Source organism: Engystomops pustulosus, unplaced genomic scaffold, assembly GCF_040894005.1.
Source record: "Engystomops pustulosus unplaced genomic scaffold, aEngPut4.maternal MAT_SCAFFOLD_92, whole genome shotgun sequence".
NCBI classification, from domain to species: domain Eukaryota; kingdom Metazoa; phylum Chordata; class Amphibia; order Anura; family Leptodactylidae; genus Engystomops; species Engystomops pustulosus.
Window position 1 is genome coordinate 61086 of NW_027284978.1, and position 8915 is coordinate 70000.

An 8915-nucleotide genomic window follows, 5' to 3' on the forward strand; every position below is an offset into this window, starting at 1 on the left:
GGCGAGGACCACCGCAGGCGGCGGGGACGTCTGACAGGAGACGGCGCTGCGGGCAGGCTTTAAAAGTGCATGGGGTTTTGGCCTCGGCAAAAGTCGAAAAAATTATGCGGTCGGAGCTTTCTGCCCCGGCCGGGGAAGGCTCACCGCCGGCGGCTGCCAACCCCTGGCTTGCCCGCTGGATGCCCTTTCGGAGGCTTCTGAAAAAGAACTGTCAGGCGGGCACCTCTCGGAAGAACCGCAGACCAAAACGACCGGTAAAAATTTTGGGCGATCCGACCCGTAGTGCACCTTCGGCGGCAGAGAAAAGCAACAAAAATACCGGTCAGAGAAGGGGAGTTTTGGTCGACTCTGCCAGGTTTTTGCACTAAGTCAGATCCGTAATGCCAGCGGGACTGAGTCGCTTTTGCGTGCCGTGGTCCTGGAGGCCTGCTCGGACAGAGCGGTCCTGCGGGTCCCGCGGGAAGGGGCATTTCATGTTCCTCTGCGGGAGGTGATCCATTTTCTGCGGGAAATGGCGAGCCCCTTCGGCTACAAGAGTGTGTAGGTCCCGCTCAACAGTCTACGTCCTTAACCATCGGGGACTTTGTAGATTTTGCCCAAAATCGCTCTCCGCAGAACAGAGCGTGAGGTCTCCGCGGCGGAGGCCGGAAAAGGTGCGAGGTGAGCGGCATGGTATGACTGGGCTCGTGCCGCTCACTGCTACCCGGAGCGTGGCGCCCTCCGGGTAAAAGGCTAGCCGGGGCGAGTAGGTGGGATGACGGGCGCATAAGCAACGCCGTCCCCGCCGTACAAGGTGCCGGTGGCCTGGCGAACCACCGGCGTAAGGCTAGCCAAGGGCGTACCGCGGGGCAGAGGGCGCATAAGCCACGCTCTCTCTCCATCCCACCAGCACAAGCGAAAAATTTTCAAAGTGTGGGAGAACCGGCTTCCCGACCGGTTGCACTCTGCCTCTCGCTGCCGCCGTCCTGGAAGCGTCCTCGGTCACTCGGAGTACGGCAGATTTAAGAGCTCCGGAATGGTGAAAAAGAACCGGAGAGAGGGCGACTCCGGCTTCTCTCTGCCGGGCGAGGACCACCGCAGGCGGCGGGGACGTCTGACAGGAGACGGCGCTGCGGGCAGGCTTTAAAAGTGCATGGGGTTTTGGCCTCGGAGAAAGTCGAAAAAATTATGCGGTCGGAGCTGTCTGCCCCGGCCGGGGAAGGCTCACCTCCGGCGGCTGCCAACCCCTGGCTTGCCCGCTGGATGGCCTTTCGGAGGCTGCTGAAAAAGAACTGTCAGGCGGGCACCTCTCGGAAGAACCGCAGACCAAAACGACCGGTAAAAATTTTGGGCGATCCGACCCGTAGTGCACCTTCGGCGGCAGAGAAAAGCAACAAAAATACCGGTCAGAGAAGGGGAGTTTTGGTCGACTCTGCCAGGTTTTTGCACTAAGTCAGATCCGTAATGCCAGCGGGACTGAGTCGCTCTTGCGTGCCGTGGTCCTGGAAGCCTGCTCGGACAGAGTGGTCCTTCGGGTCCCGCGGGAAGGGGCATTTCATGTTCCTCTGCGGGAGGTGATCCATTTTCTGCGGGAAATGGCGAGCCCCTTCGGCTACAAGAGTGTGTAGGTCCCGCTCAACAGTCTACGTCCTTAACCATCGGGGACTTTGTAGATTTTGCCCAAAATCGCTCTCCGCAGAACAGAGCGGGAGGTCTCCGCGGCGGAGGCCGGAAAAGGTGCGAGGTGAGCGGCATGGTATGACTGGGCTCGTGCCGCTCACTGCTACCCGGAGCGTGGCGCCCTCCGGGTAAAAGGCTAGCCGGGGCGAGTAGGTGGATTGACGGGCGCATAAGCAACGCCGTCCCCGCCGTACAAGGTGCCGGTGGCCTGGCGAACCACCGGCGTAAGGCTAGCCAAGGGCGTACCGCGGGGCAGAGGGCGCATAAGCCACGCCGTCCCCGCTGTACAAGGTGCCGGTGGCCTGGCGAACCACCGGCGTAAGGCTAGCCAAGGGCGTACCGCGGGGCAGAGGGCGCATAAGCCACGCTCTCTCTCCATCCCACCAGAACAAGCGAAAAAATTTCAAAGTGTGGGAGAACCGGCTTCCCGACCGGTGGCACTCTGCCTCTCGCTGCCGCCCTCCTGGAAGCGTCCTCGGTCACTCGGTGTCCGGCAGATTTCAGAGCTCCGGAATGGTGAAAAAGAACCGGTGAGAGGGCGAATCCGGCTTCTCTCTGCCGGGCGAGGACCACCGCAGGCGGCAAGGGACGTCTGCCAGGAGACGGCGCTGCGGGCAGGCTTTAAAAGTGCATGGGGTTTTGGCCTCGGCGAAAGTCGAAAAAATTTTGCGGTCGGAGCTGTCTGCCCCGGCCGGGGAAGGCTCACCGCCGGCGGCTGCCAACCCCTGGCTTGCCCGCTGGATGCCCTTTCGGAGGCTGCTGAAAAAGAACTGTCAGGCGGGCACCTCTCGGAAGAACCGCAGACCAAAACGACCGGTAAAAATTTTGGGCGATCCGACCCTCAGTGCACCTTCGGCGGCAGAGAAAAGCAACAAAAACACCGGTCAAAGAAGGGAGGTTTTGGTCGACTCTGCCTGGTTTTTGCACAAAGTCAGATCCGTAATGCCAGCGGGACTGAGTCGCTTTTGCGTGCCGTGGTCCTGGAGGCCTGCTCGGACAGAGCGGTCCTTCGGGTCCCGCGGGAAGGGGCATTTCATGTTCCTCTGCGGGAGGTGGTCCATTTTCTGCGGGAAATGGCGAGCCCCATCGGCTACAAGAGTGTGTAGGTCCCGCTCAACAGTCTACGTCCTTAACCATCGGGGACTTTGTAGATTTTGGCAGAAATCGCCCCCCGCAGGTCCTAGCGGGAGGTCTCCGCGGCGGAGGCCGGAGAGGGCGCGAGGTGAGCGGCATGGTATGACTGGGTTCGTGCCGCTCACTGGTACCCGGAGCGTGGCGCCCTCCGGGTAAAAGGCTAGCCGGGGCGAGTAGGTGGGTTGACGGGCGCATAAGCCACGCCGTCCCCGCCGTACAAGGTGCCGGTGGCCTGGCGAACCACCGGCGTAAGGCCAGCCAGGGCGGACCGCGGGGCAGAGGGCGCATAAGCCACGCTCTCTCTCCATCCCACCAGAACAAGCGAAAAATTTTCAAAGTGTGGGAGAACCGGCGACCCGACCGGTGGCACTCTGCCTCTCGCTGCCGCCCTCCTGGAAGCGTCCTCGGTCACTCGGTGTCCGGCAGATTTCAGAGCTCCGGAATGGTGAAAAAGAACCGGAGAGGGGGCGACTCCGGCTTCTCTCTGCCGGGCGAGGACCACCGCAGGCGGCAAGGGACGTCTGACAGGAGACGGCGCTGCGGGCAGGCTTTAAAAGTGCATGGGGTTTTGGCCTCGGCGAAAGTCGAAAAAATTTTGCGGTCGGAGCCGTCTGCCCCGGCCGGGGAAGGCTCACCGCCGGCGGCTGCCAACCCCTGGCTTGCCCGCTGGATGGCCTTTCGGAGGCTGCTGAAAAAGAACTGTCAGGCGGGCACCTCTCGGAAGAACCGCAGACCAAAACGACCGGTAAAAATTTTGGGCGATCCGACCCTCAGTGCACCTTCGGCGGCAGAGAAAAGCATCAAAAATACCGGTCAAAGAAGCGAGGTTTTGGTCGACTCTGCCAGGTTTTTGCACAAAGTGTTGGCATCGTGCGGCGTCGCGCTTTGCCGTACCGTATCCCCAATGGAGCGGCGCCCGGCGGGGTAGGCTAGCCATGTGAGGTCGAGGGCGGGAGGACGGGACGTAAGCCAGGCCGTTCTCCACAAGAAATTCCGGACGCGGAGACCCCTTCTCCGCCCTACGGTCCCCAATGGGGTGGCGCCCGGCGGGTGAGGCTAGCCATGGGAGGACGGGACGTAAGCCAGGCCGTTCTCCACAAGAAATTCCGTACGCGGAGACCCCTTCTCCGCCCTACGGTCCCCAATGGGGTGGCGCCCGGCGGGTGAGGCTAGCCATGTGAGGTCGAGGGCGGGAGGACGGGACGTAAGCCAGGCCGTTCTCCACAAGTAAATTCCGGACGCGGAGACCCCTTCTCCGCCCTACGGTCCCCAATGGGGTGGCGCCCGGCGGGTGAGGCTAGCCGTGTGAGGTCGAGGGCGGGAGGACGGGACGTAAGCCAGGCCGTTCTCCACAAGTAAATTCCGGACGCGGAGACCCCTTCTCCGCCCTACGGTCCCCAATGGGGTGGCGCCCGGCGGGTGAGGCTAGCCATGTGAGGTCGAGGGCGGGAGGACGGGACGTAAGCCAGGCCGTTCTCCACAAGTAAATTCCGGACGCGGAGACCCCTTCTCCGCCCTACGGTCCCCAATGGGGTGGCTCCCGGCGGGTGAGGCTAGCCATGTGAGGTCGAGGGCGGGAGGACGGGACGCAAGCCAGGCCGTTCTCCACAAACTCCCAGCGGTAGAGTCTCGGCTCTCCGCTCTTTTGATCGATCTGACACAGCGCGATCCGGCGGGGCAGGGCACTTTGCTCGGTCAGGGGTATTGGCCCCGGCCGGTTTATGGTAAAGCGTTCCTTAGCCTCAGTCTTGGTCGCGCATCAATCCCCCGCTCCCCGTGAGCGGCTGTCGTCCTCTGCCTAAGGTTGTGTAGCGCGGTGCCAGTGTGGTCCTCGCACGGCCCCGCTCCTGCCACAGCGGTAGGACTCTCTGCTTCGGCTGAGGTTTGCTACGAAGCGTATGGAACGGGCGTACTCCACCGTACCGTGGGTGGGGGGCGGCGGCGTTGGCGGCGGCAGCGTCCAGCGCGGAGCTCCGGCTCCCGCGGCAGCGCCTCGCCTAGTGTCCCTCGGGCAAGTCCAATCGCCCCCCGCCCGGTCGGAGAGCGCAGACACACCTCTGTGTCCACGGTTTATTTCCGCAGCACGAAAAGGGACGGCTCCCGCCTGCTCCTCGCGGCGGCGACGAGGCTTAGACCCACCGTGGCGTATCCGCGGTAGGTATGCTCGTCGGTCGGAGGAGCGGTTGCGGTCGAGTGGTCCCCAGTGTACCCTGTTAGCGCTGCCCGCCTACGCCTGAAGAGCTGCGGACCGAGAAAAAGGTTCGCTCCGCTGCTGACGGCGAAGCGCGCGGCACGCCGCGGAAGAGGAGAGGGAGCGGTCGCCCCCGGGGCGGCTCCCCTCCGAGTCCGGCAGAAGCAGAGATTGTAGCGGAGGGGGGGTTTCTAAATTCCCCGGGCGTGTTATCCCCAGCGGTAGCCTTTGAACTCTTCAACCGCAAGCACGATCGCACGTTCACAGCACCCGTCACTAGGAGCCGGGCCAGAGGCGGGCGGCAGACGAAACCGACATGAGCGCTTAAGGGTATTGCACCCCCGGCGCCCAGACCCTGGAAATTGAGTCTGCCCCCAAAGCCCACCCGCGTCCTCCTTGGCGCTCCCGGAGTACATGGTCGTAGATGGGCCATCGGTCGCTAATGCCAAACTGCGTCCCAGGGGTGCGTCCCCTCTGACCAACGGCAGACCCATCCCTCTCGCCAATCCGCGGATCCCCGCCAGGTCCCGAACAGGGCTCGTCCTTTAGCGTTTCAAATGCGCCCTCCCCGCCATACGAGGGGTTGAGGACCGTAGCCTTCCCTTACGAGAGGCACCAGGGGTGCGCCTGCTCGAGGGCCCGGCCGTGGGCGTAACGCTTGGGCCGCCCGGGGGAGTCGGTAGACCATGGGAGACCAACACTCGCACACGAACGTTGCCCGTGCTTTTGTGGAAGAGAGCTTCTTGCGAGGTTGTCGCTGCGGTGGCGCCCGGACAAACCCTATCCCTAAAACTTCTGGGGAATTGGCGTCTAAGCCTGCACCCTGCTCGGTATCCCTGCACCCACGAAGGGGGCCGTGGAAGGCTTGGGGTCGCGCCGGCGAAACCGACCGGATGCCCGGGGTACTGAACCCCCGGGGTCCCACCCTGGAAATTGAGCCGTCCGACCCCGCCACGTCTTCCTAGTGCTCTCCTTGGCTCCCCCGCCTGTGGGCATCGTTAGGGGCTGCGGTCATCAGCGCCGGCTAAGCTTCGGCAACACGGCCGACCCACCCCTTCGGCGCCTGGGGGTGCCTGGTCCCAGTCCGGGCCGTTCCGTAGGGGCGGCTATCCCTTACATGAGGGACTCGGTGCGTCCGCTCGGGCTGCGGGGCTCCGGCTCCGACAGCCGGGGAGCTGGTTTTGACCGCGGGCCTCGACGGGAACCGGCAGGGACCGGACTAGGCGTCAAGCCGAAAATAACCCCGGCACCCTCTGCTTCCAAAGCGAGGGGACCTTTGGCCGAGCGGGGCACCGGAAGCCGAACCGACCCCAACCCCTCTTCTTACCCCAGGGCTGGGCTGACCAATCCCCTGATCGGGTCTAAAATGGAAGAAGGGGATTCGAGGGAAGGGGCTGGCGGAAGGCAGTTGCCCGACGGAGTAGGCGAAGGCCAGGCCGTTTCCGAGTCCCGAGCAGAGGAGGGCGAACTCGGCTCTTCATCGACCGACGGCGAGGCGAGGGCGGTGGCTGCCGCGGGGAAGACTCCATTGCTCGTCAGCGCGCTAGGAGCGGGGCCGACTGGCTGCTCGGGGTATGGCATCCCCGGGGGCCCACCCTGGAAATCTTCGCTCCTCAGCCGCTGCAGGTTATAAGGTCCCGCCGCGCGTAAGCGCTCAACTCTCCGACCCACGGATGTCGAGCCCATGGTGAGCCGGCCGTTTCGTACGGGGAAAAGGGGTCCTCTGGCCCCACATCGATCGAGGGGGTTTAGATCCGCGGAGGCACGCACCGCGAGGCGAATCGCTGCTTTCCCCAAGAGGTTAACCTTCAAACCACCGAGTAGGTTCGGGGCAGGGCCGACAGTCTGCACTGGGGTATTGCATCCCTGGTGGGGCGACCCTGGAAATCTCTGCCCCTTTCCACTCCTTCGGTTGGGCCTCTCGTCGGGGCGAGCGTAAGTCGGCAAGCAGACGTGGGAAGAGGCTTCTTACCGGTGACACTCCTTTCGTGAGAGAGGCAGGTACTCGCCCCGGACCCCGGTCCAAATCTGCGCGGGCCGGACGGCGTCGGCCCTAGCCGAAGGCCGCTCCCGCGAAGCCAGGGAGCCGAAAATAACCCCGACACCCTCCGCGACCTCGCGTGCTTCCAAAGCGAGGGGAACCTTTGGCCGAGCGGGGCACCCGAAGCCGAACCGACCCCAACCCCTCTTCTTACCCCAGGGCTGGGCTGACCAATCCCCTGATCGGGTCTAAAATGGAAGAAGGGGATTCGAGGGAAGGGGCTGGCGGAAGGCAGTTGCCCGACGGAGTAGGCGAAGGCCAGGCCGTTTCCAAATCCCGAGCAGAGGAAGGGCGAACGACGTTCTTCATCGACCGACGGCGAGGCTAGGGCGAGGGCGGTGGCTGCCGCGGGGAAGACTCCATTGCTTGCCAGCGTGCTAGGAGCGGGGCCGACAGGCTGCTCGGGGTATGGCATCCCCGGGGGCCCACCCTGGAAATCTTCGCTCCTCAGCCGCTGCAGGTTATAAGGTCCCGCCGCGCGTAAGCGCTCAACTCCCCGACCCACGGACGTCGAGCCCATGGTGAGCTGACAGTTTCGTACGGGGAAAAGGGGTCCTCTGGCCCCACATCGATCGAGGGGGTTTAGATCCGCGGAGGCACGCACCGCGAGGCGAATCGCTGCTTTTCCCCAAGAGGTTAACCTTCAAACCACCGAGTAGGTTCGGGGCAGGGCCGACTGTCTGCACTGGGGTATTGCATCCCTGGTGGGGCGACCCTGGAAATCTCTGCCCCTTTCCACTCTTTCGGTTGGGCCTCTCGTCGGGGCGAGCGTAAGTCGGCAAGCAGACGTGGGAAGAGGCTTCTTACCGGTGACACTCCCTTCGTGAGAGAGGCAGGTACTCGCCCCGCACCCCGGTCCAAATCTGCTCGGTCCGGCCGTCGTCGGCCCTAGCCGAAGGCCGCTCCCGCGAAGCCAGGCGATCCGAACCGAGGATCCGCGCGAGCCTTCTCCAAGCCCTCTGCCGGGCGCTGGTGTTGAAAGCGTAGCGGACCCTGTTCGCCGGAGCGATAGGAGCGGAGCACCGGTCCCGCAGGGTTGAAAGCTGGGTAGCAGCGCCGTAGCTTCCCTCCCAGCCTTCCCCCGGACCTGGCGCCCGATCCCCTCCGCTCCTCTCTGCGTTGGCGGGCGGCGCTGCATGGGTACGTCGCGACGGCTCCTATCGTCTCTCTCGCTTAACAGTGTGGAGAGGTGGTGGTGGAGCCGTCCGACACTCGAGGTGCTGAAGTTGAGCGTCCAATGCTTTCCTTCTATGCGCAGCCTACAGGAGCTGTCCGAGCTTCGGAGGTGCTGATGGAGGTGAGAGTCGAGCGCCACTTCTTGGCTGAACTGAGTGGGGAAAGCCAGCGACTGCGAGAGGGAGGGGAAGGGAAGGCTTTTTCGGGTCCTTGGAAGGGACCGAGAGCATCTTTCTTGCCCCCCTGCCCTAAGCTCCATCCAATGTTGTCTGCGAGGTCTTCTCCGGCGGCGGAGAAGCGCTGCGGTAGCAGCAGCAGCAACGAGCGTTCCCATTAGCTCACGGAGCCTGACTCCAAGAGTCTACCCCTCAGAGCTCGGCTACCTGGTTGATCCTGCCAGTAGTATATGCTTGTTTTAAAGATTAAGCCATGCATGTCTAAGTACTGACTATTCTTTACGGTGAAACTGCGAATGGCTCATTAAATCAGTTATGGTTCCTTTGATCGTTCCGCATTGATGATGTGCTACTCGGATAACTGTGGCAATTCTAGAGCTAATACGTGCCCAAGAGCGCTGCCCTCCAGGAAGGCGTGCATTTATCAGACTTAAAACCAATCCGGGGAGCCCTGGTCCGCGGCGGGTCTCCGGGCCCGCTGCGGCGCCAGCCCCGTCCTAGACTTGGCGACTCTAGGTGACCTCGGGCCGATCGCACG

The 8915-nt window shown here is 63.4% G+C and overlaps 1 non-coding gene across 1 annotated transcript in view; it reads left to right on the forward strand.

The window, feature by feature from the left end:
• Positions 1-8581: 8581 nt before the first annotated feature.
• LOC140106954 (18S ribosomal RNA) overlaps positions 8582-8915 on the forward strand; it is a 1884-nt gene continuing 1550 nt past the window's right edge. The window contains exon 1 of the ribosomal RNA XR_011850927.1: positions 8582-8915. This exon is cut by the window's right edge and continues 1550 nt beyond it. This is a non-coding gene — a ribosomal RNA (18S ribosomal RNA).